General features: G+C 29.8%; 1 protein-coding gene across 3 annotated transcripts in view; it reads left to right on the top strand.

Annotated features, from left to right (window-relative positions):
• Positions 1-26,547, top strand: part of LOC143191043 (uncharacterized) — a 30,064-nt gene that overhangs the window by 958 nt on the left and 2,559 nt on the right. The gene's annotated exons all lie outside the window — the stretch shown is intronic.

Here is a 26,547-nt window from a genome sequence, read left to right as displayed (position 1 = left end):
TTATATATATAAACGTTTATATAAACGTTCTATGCTTTGGGAATATTTTGAAAGAGAATCGTCAACTTCTTCTGTCTGCAATTAGATGTCATCAATAAAAGACTGACAACTTATAGAAAGTTAGAAATTAATACGATATGCCGGAAATCCATATTTTTTTATCCTAGATTTAAAAAAGCTGGATTTGGTATTACAAATAATGCTGAGGTGAGGTGACAAAAATATTATCACAAAAGAGATAACTTCCATTCTACATTCTATAATACAAATGCAGTTCCGCAACTCGAAATTCAAGACACAAGTACTGACGTAGAATAACATCTAGATATATTTTGATAAAAAGTAGATAGAATGAAAGAAATAATTGTACCAGTTATTACAATAGCTTTACAAATTAAGTAGTATTTGGAAATATCTCTTATAGCCCTTTAGAAAACCCATTGGATTTTTGTTAAGCCCATAAAATGATTTTACTTGAATTATATCAGTTACATTTAAAATATTCTGCTGTACGCGTGACATGTGTCCCCTTCGAACGAGTTTTTTCAAAATCTGACTAAATTAGTAACCGTTGAAGAAATGGCCTCACGGGGGAGAAGCTGAATATGATTATTTTTTTGAATAGTAATTTACAAATATTTCCGTTCAATAATAAATGAAACTTTAACTTTATTTAAAAAGGGTCTGGCAGTTATTGCGCGATCATTTTTAGTTATGTCATGGATTAGTTTTGTTCTATAATTAGGTATACGTTTAATTCTTATTTAGTATTTATGGTTATTGAACATCTCTAGTTTTTAGTTTTGTTTATGTTCTATTGTATTATCTATATTTATAATAGTATCTTATTTAAAAATAGCAATTAACATATTATTAAAATACGAAAAAATATTTGAGGTACATTATTCAATTTCTTTTTACAAATCCACAGAACATTAAATATAAAAATAATTCTACTTCATATAAAACGAAAATATTCATTGCAACGTAATAGTATTCAGTAATTATGTCTTTTTTAAAATTACTATGAGACCGAACATGTACTTCGTCTCCCTTATAGTACGATTGGAAAAAAAATATACACATTCGAATAATATATAATAACCAATTACATTTATTATATTATGTCTTTATTACTTTCCTAATATTAAAATTAAATACGAAGAAACATATTTGTTATTATTACTACACTCCTTTCTCATAAATTCAAAGTAACACTAAAATATAACATTAATTAACACTGCCAATTGCCCATTTAAATTGATTTAAAATGAAGTGATCCAAGCAAGTATATCTGTCCTTTTTTTGTCGCAATTTATACGGGAAGGAATTCGCACATCTTCGTGTGATATCACGAAAGGAAAAAACAATCGAACCATACATTTGACTGAAAATAGCTATTTACTAGTAGTAATGACTATTTTCAGTCAGTATTTTTTTGACTGTTGGCTGTTTCGACTGTATTACGACTCAGTCTATAGTTCCCAACACTAATATTTAGCAGGCAAATTGTTTAAATTCCATAGGTGTAAGGCATAAGAGAGACGTTACATGTGTAGAACCATGAGTAAATGAGGCCAAAAAGAAAATAGAAATCAGAATTTTCGCTGGGATAGGACTGTATTTTGTTTATTGAACAATGTAATCGAAGACGGTGAGAGATTGGACAAGCTCATTCAGTTAACTTGTGGACTAGACTTAAGGGGGACACCACATAAAAAAGCCGGGCTAGAACTATTTAATCAGTGTTCTGGAAAAGAGTTTATCGAATATTTTTATTGAAGTATAACTTTGATTTATTATTGTAATATTTATATGTTGATAAATAAATTATATTTGTGATTTTACATATTGATTCGTCTCATCTTCGCACATTATATTAAAATTAAATATCTTTATAAAAGATTCTTCACACTGCATTTATTATATTAAGAAGATGAACATTGAGACAACTTTAGTTTAACTTCTGAATTCAAGAATATAGTTATATCCTTCAAAAATGCTTAAATAATCTACAAGAACTATAACTTTGGTTTGTTATTGTAATTATATATAAAAAAATAATTACATATTGTTTTATTTTCTCTTTTTTCCTTTCAAAATTATTTTAAAATTACATATGTTTCTAAAATATTATTTATCTTCCATATTAAATATTTTAGGAGATGAAAATTGTATCAAAATATTGAACTTAAATTTCTTTGGGGGAAATATTAGGTTAATTTGTGAATATATATATATATATATATATATATATATATATATATATATATATATATATATATATATATATATATATATATATATATATATATATATCGTCTCGATATTGCCGCATCAATTAGAGAGCATATTTACCTTTTACGCTCTGTTCTTGTTCGATACAATGTCATTTTGATTTCACTGTATTTATATTCAATTTATTCTAGTAATACCTGTATACACCTTTCTTGATAATATTTCAGAATTAATCAATGTATTCTCCCTAATGTATTTGCTATATCTGTAAAACAGTTAGTATTATTTCTCTCCTCACACATTTTAAACAAATGCTAATGTATATTCTGAAAAATTGCTGAAAAAATGTTATTGTATAATAATTATGTACTCATCTTTAGTTGTTTCCACTCTCATCGCTCTTGGAATGGAGCTGCATTGAATTAAAATGCCATATTCAGAAAGTTTCATACAAGTGAATAACTAAGCTGTTAATTTCCAATCTATCTAACATTTACTCAGGATCCATCATTTGTCAATTTATTCTTCAATGTGTCTGATTAAGTTCATCCAAGCCAAAAGCCTTATTAATTTTTCTATTTCCGACATGAAGGACAATATATCTGCAAAGAATTAGAAGAATACAATTAACAAATATTATGACTAATAAAATATAAATTGTTAATAAAATGTTGGTGTCTTTGATAAATCTCAAATCGCTGATTAGTATTACTATGGTTGAAAATGCCGAAGCCAGACAGAACAGATTACAATAACAGAACAGAATCAGTTACTTTGAACAGGAACGGGAGAATGGAGGCTCCCTTTTGCCAGTAAAATTGATTAGAGAGATAAGCCTTTTTACTGTTAAATATTAATTTGCTGCGATCTTCATTGAAAATATAGTTTAGCGTGTTACAGCTGCACCGAATATTAGTATGGACACGGTCACTGAAATATCTCAAAAAATGAAAATTATAATATTGGGTTCACCGAAAATAAACCGTCCTCATACGAAGCAGGTGACGAATCGATATCAGTTTGATGTTAGCTCTATCAAAGATCAAATATATTAAATGTATAAAAATAGTGAGTAGAATTTTAAGTGAGTGAGAACTGTTAGTCTGAATAGTATTGAAGAGGTCTAATAGCACTCCGGTCCATAGTATACTCCAGGCGTTACTTTTAAAAGATGACATTATTTAAAAGCATATAATAAATTCAAAGAAAACTTATTAATTCAATTTGTGTATTTAGATGAGGTATATATATTTCAGAATAGGGCCAATATAACCGGCTCATGACAAGTTGATAATAAAAATAGTGTTAAGACACCAAAAGTTTATTAACAATTGATTATGTTTTATTAGTTATAATATTTGTTAATTGTATTCTTCTAATTATTTGCAGATATATTATCCTTCATGTCGGAAATAGAAAAATTAATAAGGCTTTTGGTTTGGATAAACTTAATCAGACACATTGAAGAATAAATTGACAAATGATGGATCGTGAGCAAATGTTAGATAGATTGGAAAATAACAGTTTAGTTATTCACTTGTATGAAACTTTCTGAATATGGGATTTTAATTCAATACAGCTCAATTCCGAGAGCAATGAGAGTGGAAACAACTAAAGATGAGTACATAATTATTATACACTAACTGCAGGAAATCTTAATTTAGAGTGTGAAAGATTTATGTGCACAGATATGTGTGCAATTTTTCAGAATATACATGAGCATTTGTTTACAATGTGTGAGGAGGGAAATAATACTAACTGTTTTGCAGATATAGTAAATACATTAGGGAGAATATATTGATTAATTTTGAAATATTATCAAGAAAGGTACTACCAGAATAAATTGAGGATAAATACAGTGAAATCAAAATGACATTGTATCGAAGAAAACAAGAGCAAAGCGTAAAAGGTAAATATGCTCTCTAATGAAAGTAAAATATATTATATTAAATATATACAATTGTTAATTAGGTGGATTAGCCCTACAGAGAATACTACTATATAAAAAAATGCGCATTGAACTCTAACTCTAACTCATGGAAAATAGTTAAATGTAAGTATAACAAAACACAAATCTAACCTACAAACTATTATAACTGTATATTTATTTGTAGTTTAAAGTCTTTCGATAATATATGTAGTAGATGCACTATAATGTTAAAACCAATGATATTTAATGACAGTATTTTTGTTTAATTTTTATTTAAATCTAATCTAAATATTTGACGCAACAAGCTGATGCTTGTAGTATCTAGGCACAATACAATTAACATACTATACGAAGCCTTAGTTGGGTTGTTACTAATAATTTAATTTTTTATATCAATTATTTCTTGCTTTGGGTACTAGGTAATCTTAGGTACCAGAAGTACGAAAGTTAATAGTAAAGTAAGAAAATATTTTCACAAAGAATCTAATAGATTTCGTTTTTTATTAGTTTCGCAGAAAGCAAAAAATTCTCTACTTTATAACAAAAAAATTGCCAGTAAAGGATTATAACCCTTGCAGAAAAATGCCGTAAAATTTAATACCCTTTACTTGTTTCATTTGCTAAAAAATTGCCAAAAGATTTTTTATGGCCGTTCTAAAAAAGGATTTGTGGTGGCGAGTGCCGTTCCGTTTACCTCTTTCGCCTTTAGCTTAAGAAACCCATTAAATTGGCAGTACAATAAATTATATTGTTCCAAAATATGTCTTACTTAACGCACCCTTTCGGAAGACGTCAATGGTTGGCGAGTTGGAGAGTTGTTTTTATTTTATTTTAAAACTTATCTAGGTGACCTCGTGGACTTCCTATCACCTACATCTATATTAGAAAATGTTTCCGACAAAAATAATAGCCACTTCGTCGACTGTCGATGAATTAAATCTCCTCGCGTTCATACCGGCAGGTATTTTGTCCGGTCTGATGACGATATTATTGCTGCCAGATGGTGTCCAGCCAATGCTGCTTTAAACATTCTGCTAAATCGTTGTCCTGATGAAGAAATGTTTGTAGTTCTTAGACAATAGTTCGCTTCATTGTTGGATTGTGAGCATAACGCCTATCAATTTCCTTATCCGTATTGCCCATAAAATAAATATGTGAGAATTTGTAATCTGCATCTGCTAGAGATAACAGCGTTCCTAATAAGTTTTAAAATTTGCAATTGTTTAAGATGTTAACATAACAGGTCAATTGAAACCGGTCTACCATAGTAAAATACATTTTTTTGACAAAGTTAGTTTTTTTATTCAACATAATTTCCTTTAAGAGTGATGTACTGATTTGATCATTTGATCATTGATTTGATATTGATGATTTGTCCTTTGCTTCAAAATAGGCCTCAGTTTTGGTAATCACGTCTTCATTCGACGAAAATTTCTTCCCAGCGAGCATTATTTTGAGATCTGAGAACAGAAAATAGCCGCTGCGGGCCACATCTGGAGAATACGGTGGATGGATGGATTTTTGCATTGTCTTGGTGAAGCAGCACTTTCTTTTTCTTCAAATGCTGCCGTTTTCCGGCGATTTTGTCCTTCAAGCGGTCTAATAACGCTATATAATAGTCGCTGTTGATGGTCCTTCTTTTTTCAAGGTAGTCAATGAAAATTATTCCATGTGTATCCCAAAATACAGACGCCATAACCTTGCCAGCCGACTAATGCGTTTTCCCACGCTTTGGAGAGGGTTCATCGTGAGCAATCCACTCGGATAACTGTCGATTGGATTTTGGAGTGAAATGATGCACCCATGTTTCATCCATTATCACATATCGACGCAATAATTCGGGTTTATTATGCTTGATCATCTTCAAACAGTGCTCTGAATCATCAATTCGTCGTTGTTTTTGGTCAAAAGTGAGCTCGCGCGACACCCACTTAGCACATAGCTTTCTTACACGTTCAGTTGAGAATCATCTTTAAAGTGTTTTGCTATTTCATTCAATTTCAATTTACGGTAATTCAATTTGTAGATTTTTTAAATGTTTTCGTCGGTAACAACCTCTTTTGGGCGTCCACTGCGTTCACTGTCTTCGGTGCTCATTTCACCACGTCTAAACTTAGCATATCAATCCTTGATGGTTGATTTTCCTGGGTCAGTGTCGGGAAACTCGGCATCAAGCCAAATTTTTGCTTTAACTGTATTTTTTCTCGTCGAAAAGCAATATTTTATCAATACGCGAAATTCATTTTTTCCATTTTTGCACAGAAGTTGCTTCACTCAAAATGCTATAATCCGACAGCTGTCAAATTTATACACGCACCTTTTGAGGGTTAGGTCTAACTGAACAACATATGGATTTAATTTAGTAGCGCCATCTATGTGTCAGGCCGGGGACTTTTCAATTGACTTGCTGATGCAAATTTGAATGTTACCAAAATGATATAGAAAGTGGGAATGCAATTTTCTCTACCAGAAACTAATGAACGCAGTGGAATTATTTTTTTACCGATGCAACATATCCCAGTTGGTTGATCACTCTATTTCAGTGCCTTACAATATTGACAAATTATTGTCATTTCCCCAATTGTGACTGGTTTGTTAGCACATTGAGCGAAATCGCTCAATTTAATTTTTTGGCGCTCGGTATTGTTGCCTTTAATATACACAAACTCGTTGCATTTTAAGCCTATATTGTGACATATCATTATGATTATTATTAATCTCTGTCTCTTTAGTTAGCACGTGAGGTAACTTGCCGCATATTTCATTGACTTCGATGACCTAACTTAAATCGTCTTCTTGCCATTGTTAATGAAAAAAGTAAGGAATGCTCTCGCGCACTAAATTTATAATTAAATAATAACAAATATTAAATACATTTACAGATTTAAGTATGCTTTACCATAAGCAATCCCTATTTATTTTAACAATATTGGCAAATATTAACTCGATCACAATTAAATACAAGTCGAAATTACTATTAGTACAAAATTATATCATTTTCCATTATTTCTCATTCGTTTTTATGTTATTGTTATGCATTTGTCAAAAAATATCTGCATTTGAATGAAATGTGGTGAAATTAAATGAAATAGGTGGTAAAATGTACGCAGTTAGCGGTTAGTTGTACATTAGGTATGAAAATAATATTATGGCTATTTTTAAAATATTCAACATTTATCATAAAATAAATTTTCCAACGCACCCATAAGTATCTGACAACCAACAAAAATGTCAATTCTTAGTGACTGTGATACTGTTGATGATATGATGAAACATGTTTGATTTTACGAAAAGAAGTGGCGATTTGTGGAACGGCGATAAAAAACGAATGTTTAATATACAGTATACAATATATAGATTGTTGGCGATTTGCCATTAACTACTCTGTTCTCGGACAATATTAGTCTCCTATATTTTAGACGGTTTTTTACGATATCGGTCCATGTTTTTTTTCGTAGCTGCTCCTTGCTCCTTTTATTGCGTCATAGCATTCTGTGAGGAGTTCATTCATAATTCATTCGACAGACAGATCCTACTCATTGCAATCTATATGTTTGAATATGTTTATTAACTGCATATTGATAGGTATCTTAAATGAATGGTTTAAATTTAACTGGCGATTAATGATCTTGGAAAGGAAGCTAAGCTAATGATGTTAATCGATGTGAGACTGTGCTGTAAAATTTTAGAGAAGCAAAAGGTCCTACAGCTTTGCCAATTCAACTTATTATTCCACCAATAAATGTTTTTTCCTTTCCTGTATTATTGACTTCAAGTACTTGAACTTGTACTTGCTCTAACTGGTTCCCGTTGAGATTTGTAACGGCAAATAATCCGTCGGTTGCTAATATATTGATCTTTTCAAGCCATATGACTCTGAAATACGAACTATATCATCGCGAATGCTAGAAGCCTCAATATCTAAATATCTGCATCGATGAATATATGGTAGTTACAATTCACCAAAAAAACATCAGATAGACACTCGTTACTTCCACAGGCAATGAAAATAAATTAAATAATGCAGATTTACTTGAATTATTAAAATTTATTGTGAAATTCAAGATGGAGCATGGCTGAGGAATAACGCAATAATGCTCCGAAAATATTTAACAATTACTATGTTAGCTGCGAGAGGAGATTTTGAAAACTGAGATTGGTCAAAGATTATTTGAAATCAACAATGAGTTCTTTCATGATAACAAATTTGGCTGACTTGCTACTGAGCTAGAAATATGTGATGCGATTAATATTGATAGTACAATAAAAGATTTTGCTCTAAAAAAGTAGACAAATAAAATTTTAGTTAAAGACACAAGATTTATTTTAATTCTAACGCGTAGATTAATATTCAATAAATATTTACTGTAGTATTATAATTTTAATTGAAAGTCGTTTTGCGTTTTACATTCCATTCGCTAATTCATTCATTCATTGTCGAAGAGTTTTTGTAATAGATGTCATTGTTATACTCTAAAACATTTCCCCCCGAAAGGCTGACATCCACCCTATGCCATTGTTTCTAGCATCACATTGAACAACATATTTCATTTTAAATACTTTTTATATAATTGCATACACTATATTTTTATATAATTTATCATGTCGATTTTCTTTTACGATTATATTCAGAATTCGCACGTTACACATGACAGGTATAAGATTTATATTACGTCTTTATTTTATAAAAATTCCTAGAAAACTTTAATAGTTTTCAGAATAACTTGTACCTTCATCTAAAAGAATTTGTGGCAAAAAATTATATATAAAAATTTGCAACGGTTTATTATCATAGTTTAACAGTAAATTTATTACGGGTAGAATTTTGCCAGATAAAAATGAAAGTATAACCCTTGCAGAAAAATGCCGTAAAAAATAAATACTGCCCCTTTCTTACAATTGTGACAAAACTCGCCAATTTACTGTTTTATTGGCGTAAAGAAGATATTTGCCGGCGAGTGTCTGTCCTTTCACCTCTTTCATTTTTTAGGGTTAGAAACCCTTTAGGCTGACCGTGCAATAAACCGTGGTATTGCAAAACGTTTCTTACTCAATGCAAAAACCCTTTTAAAAAAAGGAGTACAGTGGCGTAGGGTAAACATTTTTTTTTATATTTGTCACTATGTCAATTTTTCGGCCCAAGGCCATTTTATGATTTTGCTCATTTAATATTATTGAGTCGGCTAATACAGGCGCTAATTATAGAAGTACATTTTCCACATTCCTTACTGTTTTGTCTGATTTGAAGAAATGTGTCACCGAAGTCCATCAAAAACTTCAAAAATGCAGCTCCGCCATATCCCAATCAGAGTTTTGGTTAATGATTTAAAAATGGCGATCCTGGCAATATTTGAAGGACGTGTTGTTGAGGATAAGATCATTAATAATGAGTAACAGATGTAAAGTCGTACGTACTCATCAGATACAGGTTTCTTGTAAACTGCTTCTTCAGATAGATGCAGCTTGCCTGACATACGGTTTAGAATTAAAATAATAAATATAAATATGTGAAAATGAATCGATAATATGATTACTATCAAAGCAACATCATTATTTTTATACGGTATCACTATTTTGTCAGATAGATTATAGAAAAAAATTATAGAAAATATTTTTACTAATATATATTGTATCCATCTAAAAAAGTCGTTTTTAAGTCAAAAAATTATACTAATAAATCATTAATTTAAATTAGTTTGCATGATTATGTTTCTAGAAAAGTGACATTTTGAATGAACAAAGCAAATTTGAAGAACATGAAGCAGAATGAACTGTACTTTTTTTTATAACAGTCTTTAAAGCAAAAAGTAATATTTAAAAATTTTCAACGCTTAAATAGTAAATTTATTGTGGCTAAAAGTTTGCCATTTAAAAATGTAGGTATAACCCTTGCAAAAAATGTCGTAAAAAATAACTACTCGCTTTTTACCATTGTTAAGAAACACGCCAATTTGCTGTTTTATTGGCCTAAAAATGAACTTTTTTGGCCAGCATTTATTTATTTACCTCTTTCATTTTTTAGGGTTAAAAAATCCTTTCTGTTGACCTGCAATAAACCGTGCTATTGCAAAATTTTTCTTACTCAATGCAAAAACCCTTTTAGGAAAGGGAATACAGTGACGTAGGGTGTAAAATTCTGTTGGTGTATTAGATACATTTTTAATTTTATAGTAACTAATAAATTGTTTTTAAAAAATACTAAAATTGGTCAAAATTATTCTTGTAGATAGAAGATAATTAGTTTAGAAATTGATCAGCATAATCTTATATAAAATTTTCTGTTTCTTCTTTTTTGCTCCTTTTCTTTCTTGATATTCCCGTTTAATGAATGTGCTCTATAAAATTTTCTCTGTTTTGTTGAATTCCAATATGGAATATTTAATTAATAAGTAGTATAAACCTTTAGTGACAGCACAACGTTGTCAAAGTATCAAAACCAAGATTTGAAATATTCTATATAACAGGTCAATTGAAAAGTCCCCGGCTTGACACAGAGTTTAGACGTGGTGAAATGAGCACCGAAGGCAGTGAACCCAGTGGACGTTCAAAAGAGGTTGTTACTGACGATAACATTTAAAAAATCCTCAAAATGATTTTGAATGGCTTAAATTGAAACTGAATGAATTAGCAGACACTCTGTGCAAAGTGGGTGCCGCGCGAGCTCACTTTGGACCAAAACCAACGACGAGTTGATGATTCGGAGCAGTGTTTGAAGATGATCAAGCATAATAAACCCGAGTTTTTGCATCGATATGTGACAGCGGATCAAACATGGCTCCATCATTTCACTCCGAAGTCCAATCGGCAATCAACACGGCCACGGCAATCGTGGGAAAACGCAACAGTCGGCTGGCAAGGTTACGGCGTCTGTGTTTTGGAATGCGCATTTAATAATTTTCATTATCTACCTAGAAAAAGGAAGGACCATGAACAGCGACTATTACATAGCGTTATTTGACTGTTTGTAGGACGAAATCAGCGAAAAAAGCTGCATTTGAAAAAAAAGAAAGTGCTGCTTCCAATACAATGCACCGTGTCACAAGTCAGTGAAAATGATGGCAAAAATCCATGAATTGGGCTTCGAATTGCTTCCTTATCCACCGTATTTTCCAGTTCTGGCTCCCAGCGACTATTTCCTGTTCTCATATCTCAAAAGAATGCTTGCTAGGAAAAAATGTTCGTCGAATGAAGAGGTGAACGCCGAAACTGAGGCCTATTTTGAAGCAAAGGACAAATTGCCAATCACCCTTGAAGGGAATTATGTTGAATAAAAAAAACTAATTTTGGCAAAAATGTGTTTTACTATGGTAGGCCGGGGCCTTTTCAACTGACCTGTTATAGAGGTGTTTATCACCTGTTTTTAAACACCATTATATGATTGAATGTACTGGAAATGTACAGAGTTTTAATTTTTTTTATAAATCAACTATTACATTTTGACATTTTTATATCACGACTTTTTTTTTCGAACTGTGTGTTTTAAAATATACATAGATTCCTTGTTAAAGAATAACTAATCTTTTGATGCTATTCTATAGCCGTTAAGACTAACTACCTTTTCGCGTTTCCTTAGCATTTGATAGTCCATTTACTCGGGCCATGGCCCACCAATATTTTCTGAATATGATAAGTAGGATTAAACATTGGTTGAATGTTTAATTTATGTTGAATGTTGAATTTTTTATTAAAATGTGTTAATTGTTATTTACATTTTGATGGTGTAGTTTCAATAATACCATTAGTACATACACTTTCTCTTGCCAATAATTAATTGAATTTTACCGTAATATATATTATAGTAGGTGATTTTATCTATTTCTTCACTTTAAAAAGCATTTATTGGCAATATGGTGATCCGTATCCAAAGAACGATGTTGGCGTGGCAGCTACCCAATCATCAATCAATTTTCGAACTTCTTCAGCACTTCCAATCCGTGTGCCGATGAAGCCATGCTGCGTCTATATGAATAAGTGATAAGTGATAAATATGCTGGGTGTTGTAGTTTAACAATGCATACTTCACAAGTTATTTAATATATCATTTAATTTATTCAGTTGCCGTTGACAGATATCTGTAGTAACAGTTTAATTTTGTTTTAGTAGCTCCTTATACACTATACATTGTAGATTTCCCCAGATGCACAGTAATACTTTATGACATTCAGTATTTCTACTCAGTGTTGGAGATATAGCTCTGCAAGAATAATCTATTACATTACGAATTGTGAATATACGACCACTTTTCATTGCCAATATATATATATATATATATATATATATATATATATATATATATATATATATATATATATATTTATACAAAATCGGAAGTAGTTCAGTGTAAAAGCGATTCAGTTTGCTTTTTAATCACTAGCTATAGCATATGAGAGGTCGTAGAAATATTGCAGGCAAATATTTCTATGGTGTAACGGTTAGAACCTTAAGCTCACACGCGGTGGTCATGGGTTCTATTCCCGACGTGTGCTAACAATTGTTTTTGTTCTAGTTTAGTTGGAATATTTGTTTACTTAGACTAGGTAGCGGACCCCGGGGCCTGCAGCGTTTTGGCCAGGAATGTATATTGGTGAAAAAGTATTCGAGTATATAAAGTATAGTATATCACATTTTTATCTGCACATTTTCTTGGGCTATTCATTGTAATATTTAATAAAATAATTGCGTAATTTATTGAGTAAATATCTAATACTAAAAAGAAAAAAATAAAATATTTTTAACAAAAAAATTGAACCGACTTTCGGTGCCGAGTCCAAACATTACCAAAAAAATACACAAAATTAAATTAGGAACAAAATAAATCTAATTTATTGCTCGTACCGACTTCAAACTGATTAGTTAGTAGGAGTTAAAATAATATTACAAATAGATAAGAAGGTGTTAAGCTGAACTGTGTATATATAGTTAGTAGAATATACAATTCGTATAGTAGATAGGTTAAGTAATTTTGTTTATTTTTGTTTAGTTATTACGATCATAATGTACATATGTTATTTATTTTAAAAGGTTTTTTTATGTTTAAAATCTATGTTTGATTATTATTTAATTTTCAGTAAGTTTCTTATTTATTTTTTATTTTTTGAAATGGGTTAAATTTTTTGTTAAAATATTTTATAGATTTTCCCAATACATGTAAACATCTGGAACTGCTAATTTATGAACTACTAAGCGCTAAGCTGTTTGAAATTGTCGAACAATTGAGGTTATTGTTTTTTCATCATTGACATTAAAATTACTACATTTAAGTTGTTGAAACCAAAATCGGCAATTGTGATATACACGAATATTTTTGGAAAATTAAAAGTTTAAGTTAGTTAAGTAGAACAGAAATATAGGATAAACTCTTTGTGATATTCAATAGCAGTAACAACAGAAGACTTAAAATGAGTAGTGCTGTATAGTCTTCATTCAATATTCAATTAAATATATTATTTAGAATGTTTATATGCTTTATATGTTCATGTAGCATGTATGTTCTATTAATTGAGGACTCAATTACAGAGCCTCTAAGATTGTGTTCATCAGTATGGCTTAATTGGCAAGTTGGACTTTAAGGGAATGGAATGTTGAATTGAATCCTATAAGAGCTTAGGTCAAAGTCCCTTTTGTGATATTTTTTAAGCGAATTATCTATGGAAAGGTGGAGCGGAATATCCAAAATGGAACATATATATATATATATATATATATATATATATATATATATATATATTTTATACAAAATAGGAAGTAGTTCAGTGTAAAAGCGATTCAGTTTGCTTTTAAATCACTAGCTATAGCATATGAGAGGTCGTAGAAATATTGCAGGCAAATCTTTCTATGGTGTAACGGTTAGAAGAACCTTAAGCTCACACGCGGTGGTCATGGGTTCTATTCCCGACGTGTGCTAACAATTGTTTTTGTTCTAGTTTAGTTGGAATATTTGTTTACTTAGACTAGGTAGCGGACCCCGGGGCCTGCAGCGTTTTGGCCAGGAATGTATATTGGTGAAAAAGTATTCGAGTATATCACATTTTTATCTGCACATTTTCTTGGGCTATTCATTGTAATATTTAATCAAATAATTGCGTAATTTATTGAGTAAATATCTAATACTAAAAAGAAAAAAATAAAATATTTTTAACAAAAAAATTGAACCGACTTTCGGTGCCGAGCCCAAACATTACCAAAAAAATACACAAAATTAAATTAGGAACAAAATAAATCTAATTTGTTGCTCGTACCGACTTCAAACTGATCAGTTAGTAGGAGTTAAAATAATATTACAAATAGATAAGGAGGTGTTAAGCTGAACTGTGTATATATAGTTAGTAGAATATACAATTCGTATAGTAGATAGGTTAAGTAATTTTGTTTATTTTTGTTTAGTTATTACGATCATAATGTACATATGTTATTTATTTTAAAAGGTTTTTTTATGTTTAAAATCTATGTTTGATTATTATTTAATTTTCAGTAAGTTTCTTATTTATTTTTTATTTTTTGAAATGGGTTAAATTTTTTATTAAAATATTTTATAGATTTTCCCAATACATGTAAATATCTGGAACTGCTAATTTATGAACTGCTAAGCGCTAAGCTGTTTGAAATTGTCGAACAATTGAGGTTATTGTTTTTTCATCATTGACATTAAAATTACTACATTTAAGTTGTTGAAACCAAAATCGGCAATTGTGATATACACGAATATTTTTGGAAAATTAAAAGTTTAAGTTAGTTAAGGAGAACAGAAATATAGGATAAACTCTTTGTGATATTCAATAGCAGTAACAACAGAAGACTTAAAATGAGTAGTGCTGTATAGTCTTCATTCAATATTCAATTAAATATATTATTTAGAATGTTTATATGCTTTATATGTTCATGTAGCATGTATGTTCTATTAATTGAGGACTCAATTACAGAGCCTCTAAGATTGTGTTCATCAGTATGGCTTAATTGGCAAGTTGGACTTTAAGGGAATGGAGTGTTGAATTGAATCCTATAAGAGCTTAGGTCAAAGTCCCTTTTGTGATATTTTTTAAGCGAATTATCTATGGAAAGGTGGAGCGGAATATCCAAAATGGAACATGGCTGAAGAAGTTAGCCAATGGAATAGTTTAGCTTAGTTTGTTGGAAGATACCAATGAAGTTTTTCTTATTACAACAATAGATATTTGGCTCAAATTCCGTTATTTGGGAAACTAATTAATTTAATTTTAATTTAATTTTAATTTCTTTAATTAAGAAAGTAAACATTGCAAAAACATATTTGATAAGAATCTTAAAGTTAGTAAATAAATTTAACTCTAGATTAAAAATGCAAAATAAAGTAGTGTGTTTTTTTTATTATATTTTCTTTGCGTTTACTTTCAACTGCATTATAAGTAAACTAATATACTCAATAAGTCAAAGTTAGCACCTTGCTGACAATTACGTTTATAATTTATGCCTCAGACCCTTTAAATTTTTCACACTAATCTTACAAATTTCGAAGGAGTTCCATTGTGGTGTATTTAGGAGTGAAAAAGTGTTTAAACTTATTCGTTTAAAAAATGTATAGTTATGGACACGTACTGAGAAAATACTTCACGTATTACGATTCTGTACAATATTTGTTATTTTTTGATGTACGTTAATCTTATTGGAGTTTCTGATAAATTGTTGTAGAATGTAATAATGTTCCTTAAGTACATTATTCTATATAACAGAGTTAGCTAAATTTCTAAAAAATATCTGTGTTATGTTATAAATGTTAAATAGGTTCGCTAATATTTTTTAAATTTATTTAATACGTCTTTACAATAACTTAAATTTAGGTGTATATATCTAGGAGAATCTATTGGCTCTCTCTTAGTCTCTGACGTAATAATGTTTATGTATTAACACTGTTGTTTTTCTATTAAATGCACCTCACTACACTGCACAACTGAAGATCAAATGGTTTGAATCTATTGAGTATATATTGAATATAGCTCAATATATATTTTTACCTTCATATGCTTTTTTAATCATATCTGTTATTCCAAGGTTCACCAATAAAAACAAGTATGCAAAACATACTCACAATAAGATATTGAAATATAAGATAAGGTTGGACAAAGGAATTCAGGAAATATAGGAAACCAGATATTATGTAACATATACAAAACATGTTTTCATTACCTTTTCTGTTAAGATTAATGAAATAATACTATCGTAGAAATATCAAAAAATAACTAACATCATGTACAGAAAAATATTGTTGTCTCTATTTGCAAAAAATAATCAATTACGATTAATTTTACAACACTACAAAGTGTCCAAGGTTTGGTGAAAATAACTATAGTAACTCGTACTAACTATTTTATATATATTATTCACTTTATAATAACATTTATTTAATTCATGAAGAAATGTCTATTTGTTAATTTGTTAGTGTCCATCAAATGTAGTTATATCAACATATACTTCAGTAAAAGTGACAAAATAAGTACATTGCCTTATCTAGCTTATACCTAAAACGTTTACGTTTCCCTTTCGATGACATCAGGTTTCTACCGGTAGCGAGAAAAAATTTGACACCTTTCTGCTAAATGCTCTTGGTATAGTTTCACTTTCTTAATATTTTTTCAGTTTCAGTCTCATTTACATTTATGGATTTAATTGTTATACAGTTAGCCAGCCATATGTTACATGTATATATATATATATATATATATATATATATATATATATATATATATATATCCATATTATTATATCATATATTGTCCCTCCATATTGCTTGAATTTGTTTTTGTTTGTTTCTTTTACTTTCCTTTCGCTACTACTCCGGAACATCAAACAAATATTTAAACTAGGGAAAGTTAACACCTTGCTGATAGTTATCTTAACAACGCACTTCTAGACGAGTTCAGACTGTTCACATAAACTTGATATATTTTTAAATAATGGAAAGATTGTTTGTTGATGTTTGAAATTCCAAAAGTTTGACTTTTATAAAAGTTGTTATATTTTTACGTTAATAAAAAGATTTACACACTTTCATTTTGAATTTAATTTTGTCATTTTATGAAATAGCTATTTAAACTACATTTTTACATAAAAAAAAATTAAAATCATTACACAAAATACATGATAGAAAACAAAAATATTTTATAATTTATACGTTGAAATATCAATCACAGAAACTCATACTAATTTTTATTATATCATACATTAGATATGTTTTCTTTAGATCAATTTACAAGCAAGACAAAGGTGGTATAAATAAATTAATATATATTTCTCAATTTAAATTTGACTAACTTAAGCTAAAGTTAAGTGCAGCAATAATATAGCATATACTAGGTAAGCTGAAAAATATCGATATATTGATATTTCTAATATCGAGCCAATATTTTTCGATGTTAAAAAATGTATTTCTTAAGCATCACAAAAAACCTATTAAATAATAATTTTTAATATTGGTACTTAATTTTAAAAGTTTAGTACATTTTGGTACTTATTTTAAATATTTATTAAAGATAACATTATATTTTTAAATAGTTAGAGATCACGATATTTTTTTGGTTATATATATTAATATTTTTATTTTTTTTAAATGTTGATATATCTATTGTAAAATATTTTGTATTTTTTTTCTCTGATATATCGATATTTTTTAAAAAGTATCGAACTAAATATATTAAAGTATTGATATTTTTCTCGGCGGTCGGCACCCCTACACATTATATACTATAAGTTATATTGCTTCCACGTTACTGTGATTTAGTAACCTTCCTTTGATAAATCAATATCTTTAATTGTAGGTCAAATTCAGATTATCTTGCGACTAATCAGTGCAGTTGCTTAATTTTGAACCTGATGTGCTCTGCCTGTTGCCTAAAGTGCAATTTAATTTATCATCGAGATGGATAGGTCCCTATTTCTGCTTGACGAATTCGGCGTTTCTCGAGTGATACATCCATTTTTTGTCATTTTACCGCTTTTCTTATTTTCGGAATGGTAAATCGAGCGAGCGAAATATGACTGAATGAATATGAAATATTAAGTGATCCTACGGTTAATTTCAATACATAATGGCTAATCCACAACATATCTCTGTCGATTTATCAATTGAGTCACCCCCTATTCGAAATAACGATCAACTGCCAATAACTGAAACCATTCAAATGCACGAATGGAACATTTTTACAAACAAAATACGCTTGAGAAGTCCCGAAGAATAAGTCGTCCGAAAACAGACAAAAATTAGCGACTATGGGCTTCAAAAACCTATCCAAACATACAAGAGTTTCAGTGCTCTGACAGAAGAGACAGAAGAAAACCAGAACAATGAAGAAAATCAGACCAAAAAGCAATTCCTAGATCATCCCCAATAACAATATATAAGGTAGGTGTTATTAAACATCTGCATGCTTACGTGCAAACACTTGCTCAAAACAATATGTAATAATTACACAATAAAAACAATCGGACATGAAATGATGAAGATTCAAGTGTTTTATCATGAACATTTCAAAGTTTTAATACAAGAATTGGACAATAGAAGCACGCAGTGCCATACTTTTAGACCAAAGTAAAAAAAAGACTTTTAAATAAATGTCGCCTATTACAAAATTAAGTACTTGGACCACAATGTCATTAAATGTGAGCCACCATACACAAAAAGAATCATCCCACAATGCGCCAGATGCCAAGCATATGGGCATACCAAAACATACTGTTGCAAATTGTATAGATGTGTGAAATGCGCAGGAGAGTATGCGACCAATGATTGCACGTGCAAAACACATGACGATAAAGTAAAATGTGTCAACTGTGACGCTGACCATCCTGCAAATTATAGGGGATGCCTAGTCCATAAAGCGTTGCACCAAAAATTTTATTCAGCACTGATAGAAAAAAGGAACTTATAGCACCAAAACAACCCATACCATTTAATTCGCCTAAAATACCAATACAACACCCTCATATATCATACGCTCCATTCACCCTGTAACTACTATAAGTAAATTAGAGGAAAAGATGGGTAAACTTATGGAGCAAATGAGGATTTACTCACCGTCTTGGTTACCAAGCTAACCTACAGCAAATACAAAATAGCCGTCTGGAATGCTAATAGACTCCAGCAACATGCCAGGGAGCTTAAAATATTCTTACATGAACAAAATAGTGATATCATGATGATATCCGAAACACATTTCACTCATAGAAATTATTTACGGATTCCGAAATACAAGCTGTATCCCACAAAACATCCAGATGATAAAGCACATGGAGGAACATCTATAATTATTCATGATAACATAAAACAATGTAAAAGAGAGAAATTCAGCGAAGAATATAAAGCCACCAGTGTAACCATTAAAGAAGTGCCCGGGCCATTAACAATGAGTGCTATATATTGTCCACCTAAACACAACAAACTGGATAATAGATTCATTGCCGGAGGAGACTATAATGCAAAAGATTTAATGTGGGTTTCTAGATTAATAACAGCAAAAGTCAGAGATTTGGTCAAAGCAATAAAGGGACATAACTTACAGCATATCTCTATTGGTGAGCCAACATATTGGCCGTCAGATAGAAATAAAATTCCCGATACCATAGACTTTTATGTTACAAAAAATATTGACACCAAAACGTTCAATGCTTCGATCTATTATCTGATCACTCATCAGTTATTATAGCAGTGAACTCAAATATTCTCAACAAAACAAAACCATCTTCTTTGCATAATACCAAAACTAACTGGCCATTATTTAGAGATAATTTAGATAGTTTAATATCTCTACATTTACCTCTCAAAACAGAAAGCAAGAGGCCGCATGTTACGCAACACCTAAGAGCGCGACATATCACAAGCTTAATTATATTTCATCTATAATTAAACAAAAAATTGCCGAAAAGAGAAAACTGCAAAAAGCCTGGCAACAAATTTGAATAGAAGAAAACAAGAGAAAATTTAACAAAGCCACAAAAGAGCTGAAAGATATAATAAATAAGGAATAAAATCAAGGAATTTCTCTCTGGAAAGTAACAAAAAAAAAATTAAAAAACCTGAAGAACAAAATCCACCCATTAAAATTGACAACAATACCTTGGCTAGGAATGATAAAGATAAAGGGGAAGTTTTCTCTAAATATTTAAAGACAGTATTTAATCCGTATCCGTCTGAAATATCAATAACATAAGAAAATAACATAGTTGACTTTCTTGGCACTCCGTTTCAAATGGATCTGTCACATGACAAATTTAGTGTTAAACAAGTAAAACAAACAATACATAAAAAAATCAATTCTAAAAAAGCTCCTGGTTTTGACCTAATCACTGGAAGAATCTTAAAATAATTGTCAGGAAAGTGCATCAAATTAATAATATTCGTATTTAATTCCATGCTAAGACCTACTTTCCTAGCACTTGGAAAGTGGCTTAAATCATTATGATTCTTAAACCTGGGAAAAAATCAGAAGACGTCTCCTCTTATCGTCCTATAAGCCTGTTACCTGTGATCTCTCAACTATTCAAAAAATTATACACTAAGAGACTTAACATAATCGCAGAGTAGAGAAATATTATTCCAGATCATCAATTGGTCTTCCGTAATAAACACGGAACAACAGAACAAATACATAGATTAGTCAACCAAATTAACAAAAATTTGAACGATAAAAAATATTGCTCCGCTGCATTTCTCGATATTTCTCAGGCCTTCGACAAGGTGTGGACTGCATGTTAAATTGAGCAAGCTCTTGCCCCATATGCACTTTCAATTACTGAAATCAATATTCGGGTGTTCCGCAAAGTAGTGTTCTTGACCCATTGTTATATCTCTTGTATAGAGCTGACCTACCGACCTCAAAAAACAGTACTGTTGCAACATATGTTGACGATACAGCAGTTTTATCATCACCCGAGGATCCAATATTAGCCACAAGAAACCTCCAACTTCATCTTAACAAAGTCGAACTGTGGTTGAAAACGTGACTTATCAAAGCAAATGAGACAAAATCTACCCATGTGACATTCACCCTTTGTAGAAGAACATGTCCCTCAGTAAAATTGAATAATCATGAATTCAGCAAGCAGACAACGTTAAATATTTGGGAATGCAATTGGATCGACGTTTCATATGGAAAAACATATAGTTACAAAACACAAACAGCTTAGGCTTAAACTAAACCAAATGTGTTGGCGAAAATCTAAATTATCACTAGATAATAAGGATTTGCTCTGTAAGTCAATACTTAAGCCCATTTGGACCTATGGTATTGAACTGTGGGGTACTACTAGCAAATCTAACATAAATATCCTCCAGAGGTTCCAGAATAATATGTTGCGAGTCATCGTCGATGCCCCATATTACGTGTCCAACAAACTGATTCAGCGTGATATCCCCATAGAACCCATAACGAATGCGAATGCGATGAAACTAATTTGCGAACTGTAATTTTATGTAGAAATTTTAGAATTATCGGTTATTTAACTGTATTTTATAATGAAATTTTTATCTTTATATATTGCTGATCTATACATGTAATGTATACATGAAATACCTGCAAGCACCTAATGCACCTAATGCTAAATATTGTAGCTTAGTGATCTAGATATTATCAACATTTTAAAAATGTTTAAAATAATTTTAATTATTTAAATAATATATAAAATTATAAAAATGAATGTTTGGTAAACCTTGGTGACTTGATTAGAATTGAAAGTGTGGACAGTAAATCCAAAGAAATTAAGGAAGCGCTTTATTTAAACAACTCTAACATATCAACACAACAAAGAAGTTGAAAAAACGGTTAGATCTGAAGAGGTTGGTCTATTATTAACGGGTATAGAAATGTTAATTTTGGTTACTAATAGGCGTGGATAAATACGACATGATGCTATTGGTAAATATTTTCATAATGTAAATATTTCATTATGTCAATGTTCAATGATAAATACATATATGTTGTTATTTAAAAAAAAATAAATTTTATATAATTAAACAAATTTCTCAAAAAAATAGAATATTATTTTACTACACTATATTATAGTATATTCATTAGACTATATTATTAAAAATAGTAGATATGGTTAGGTAATTATGGTATTTTATTTATATTTATATATATTTCGATTATATTTTTTCATTTTATTATTTATTAACTATATTAATTTCATGAGTTTATCAAAATAAAATTAATTAAATCAAAGTTTGGAAAAAAAATAAGAATAACATCAAACTATTTTAAAGTAGTCGAACACGTCAGGACATAAAAGTGCAAGTTTTTTATAGCATACAGATATACAGTACACATAATTCTTTTAATCGTTAATTTTACATAAAACAACATTTTCTTTGAAGTTAGATTTGCGTCTTTCCACATTTAGTATTTGGAGCTAGGAAATTAACTACTTTTAAATTTTATTATTATCCTTATTATTAAGAATACATATTTTACAATAGTATTCGGAACAGTATTTATAGTTGTATATATTTCAACTTCTCTGGGACTAATAATTTTGAGAAGAAAGTTCAAACACTTCGATATTGATATTAAAATATTTTGCAAAACAATTACACCTGTTGACACAATTGAACAATTGACCCTGTTTACATAGCAAGTAATCAATGGCTAAACTATGCGCTACAAATACATTCCAATAAAGTGAAATACGTCCAAATCAAGTAATGACAGATCAGTAACACAAAAATTATAAACAAATATTTTAGGTTCGGTCGACGCGTTGCCAGCTCCAACTTTTACACGATACATTCTTTAATTTCTATTGTAGACAAATCAACTACGGAAGCGAACTACGAAACAACTAGCGATGCTGTACCGTAAAATTTTGACAGGCAATTTTGAATTGGAAGGCAAATCCCTAAATTTTACCCTTGAAACAATATTAAAGTGAGTCTTTTAAAACATTATTAAAAGAAGATTTTGTGTTACTTTCATTTATTTATTCACGTATTTTTGGATCTATTAAAATTTTATAGCAATTTTGGATAAAAAGCAGAATAGTACGATTACGTAAAATTACATTTTATATTTTCTGTAAATAAAACAAATTAATCGGCTTTATAGCTATGAAAGAAAAACCCGATATATGAGAAAATTTTATCCCAACATAGATTAACAAAATTCGAGAATAACCAAAATCGTCTGCCCTCTTTGTTTACACGATATTTAGACTTTGGAAGTCGGCCTTTGATTCAATTTAATGTTTGGTGAACAGAGCTGCTAAGATACATTGTAATTGCTTAAGTACTGATAGTAATTGATATGGATTTGGAGCCATAGTATATAATTGTACTAGATGTATTACTAGTTATTAAGTTTTTTCTATAAATTTTAGTGGTAGTAACTTCTGAGTTATTTCAGATCTCACTAGTAAATGCATTTCTTAATAAAGCACTAATCGAATATGTCAGTCAATAAATAGTTTAATTTATGCATCAAAGGTTAAAATTAAATTAAAGAATACAACAAAACATAAAATATCTCCATAGAGTTCTAATTCCTCAATTGTTAATGAGTTGTTAGTTTCCACGTAAGATATAATAAACGGAGCTATATAGGGCAAATTAAAGATGAGCTTTCTGCAAAAGCGAGCTGGAAGAGTGGAATAAATAAGCTTAGAACGATGCGATTTTGATTAAGAATTTAAGAAAATAAATGATTCTCTTAATCAGCTTTTAAGTGATAAATATGGATAAAAGATAAAAACTGTAGGAATATTTTCATTATTTTTAATACGTTTAAAAATACCGCGCGATTAGAGTGGGGTTTAAATGTTCACAGCCTTGAGAGATGGCACTAGAGTGATAAACAACGATGAGGTGTTTTGTACAAATCTAGAATACCTTAAAATTTCGTCGCGAAAGCGTAAATATGATGCTGATGCATTTTGTTATAAATGTAGGCGGTTCATTAAAGTTCGAGACGTAAAATACAAATTAAATACATCTCACATTCTCTGTGAAGCCTACCAAACATATTTTAACTCTACTTTTCGGAATCAAGACAAGATATGGGCTCTTACATGTTGTTTGTAATAATTGAAAAAGATGTTTGGAAGGTAATCAGCAAATTTTAATTAAATAGTAAATTAAATATAATGGACATATTAAATTCTATTTTTGTGTAAACAATTTGTTAAAAACCTGGATCAAACCTCAGAAGCGTTTGAATGTTTGAGGACATTTTTTTCCGAAATAATCAGAAGTAAAGATTAAGTCAGGGGTTTTTGTTTGTCCGCAAATCAGACAGATTTTTGCCGCTGAAAAATTTCCAACGGTGCTGAATCGTACTGAAAAAGCGAGTTGGAGCAGTTTCAAAGCAGTCGTTTCTGGATTTTTAGGAAATAACAAAGCGGAAAACAACAAAAAGCTAATTGAAAATATGCTAAAAAATTTTAAGGCCATGGGCTGCAAGATATCATTAAAAGTTTATATGTTGCATGCTCATTTAGATAAATTCAAAAACAACTTTTGAGCGTATTCAGAAGAGCAAGGAGAACGTTTATTAAACAATACAATGAAAACATTATGGGAGACTATATTTGGGGTTTATTAAGAGATAGTACCTATGAACATAAACGAAAAAGTAAAAGCGAGCACTTTTAAATTATTTTCTAGTTTTTTCTAAGTTATTTTGATAGTAAAACTTAATAAAAATAATTAAAATCTTCCTTTAAAGGGTTTCATTTTCAATTAAAGATTAACATCACAGATTTTGAAAAATATCGTTCGAGCGGTTTCCTAAATAAAAAAGCAAACTTTTTCATGCCATATTTTTTTTCGTCTAATTACGGCCTAAAGAACTGTAATTTAATGCTTTAAAGTCAAAGTTAAATTTTGTGTTGACCCGTGTTATTAATAAATATTCAGGTGTTTGACTAGTAATGAGACCTTGTATCAATTATTTTGATTATTTTCCTAATAGAGACGTTTTGAAAAGCAATAGTCCATTTAGTGCTAGTAAATACATTCATTTATATACATATACATTTCTAAATTGTAAAAAATAAATTACCTAATTGTGTTCGTTATTGTTTTAATATACATGTGAAAGTCAAATATCAATTTTAAAACTGTTTTTTTTTTTCATATATTTCTCTGTTTTAATTTACATTAATTTACATATGCATATACATTAGTTTTTATATTACTTTAATTAATATGATATATTAAGTATTTTTTCTGATCCTATGTTGAAAATATTGTCAAATAAGTTATTGTAGTATAATAATTAATTTCGAAATTATTCTCTTTACTTTCTTATATAGGAGACTTAATGACAATTGAATAAATTGTCATCGAATTTCGACTACAGGGCGCAATTCTACATCACTTTCTTTATTACCATACCTTTTAAATTCGAAAGGTCGCTGACTGACAAATGTCTTACAAACATTGAAAACTCAGTCGCTTAGTGAACATTAGAAACAAAAATGGCCAAAATGGAAACAGCTTATTGCTACCATTAAGCGGTAAGTTGCCGAATTGGGCACACCCCATCCCCTCAGATTATAATAGCGAAAGTAAGCTGTGTTGACGTTAAGCCTTTCAGAACCTCTAATTAAATTATTAAGATGCTATAAGTTTAGGGTTAGAAAATATTTGGATTCTGTCTAAACAGAACGCCTACCAATTTCGCAATAATAAATTTTACAATATTTGTGCCTTGTTTACGACACTACCCCGATCCCTAAACTCCAACAGCAATAAAAAGGGGAAATACGTACAAATAACAGTAAAGATATAGTTATTTAAAAGTAAATATATGCCGTTTCAAATTTTTCTTACAGCCTAAACCTTCTTTCGGCTCTGGTGGTATTAAAAAGACGCAAATAATAAAAATGTATAGCAATATTATGCAAGGTAGACATTTTATTAGACTTTTCGATATAACCAATTTGAACAAATATCCAATCAAACAAATAAAAAACAAATATATTTTTAATACCTGGGTATTCTGTTTATTATATTTTAATTGAATAGCGTCGGCTTGATTGGTGCAGTGTTTAATATACCAGTAAAAGTAAATTTACTTTTATATTTCCGGCATGCTTTGAGATTGTGATTCTAACGTCTAACATAAATAATTATACACTAAACAGGTAAATATTTGGAAAATGGACAGTGTAATAGTAAATGTCGGCACGTTCTAGACCCCTTTTTTATAAAATTTATTGTCCTATGAAAAAAGCGAAACATAATTTATAGATATTCTATTGATAATATAATTAAAATAATATTAAATTTATTATAATTAAGTAAAGTTTAACTTTTAGTCTTTTCTGAGACGGGGATCAGACTTTTAAATTATTTTCAAGTTTAGGAAATATTGATTCACAAGAAACAGAGTTTAATAATATCTATTTTGAATATATTTAAA

Source organism: Rhynchophorus ferrugineus, unplaced genomic scaffold (assembly GCF_030347505.1).
Source record: "Rhynchophorus ferrugineus isolate W39M unplaced genomic scaffold, kcgeb_rfMv2 rfM2, whole genome shotgun sequence".
NCBI classification, from domain to species: Eukaryota; Metazoa; Arthropoda; class Insecta; order Coleoptera; family Curculionidae; genus Rhynchophorus; species Rhynchophorus ferrugineus.
Note: the sequence above shows the minus strand (reverse complement) of the source record. Positions and strands in the feature narration are given on the sequence as shown.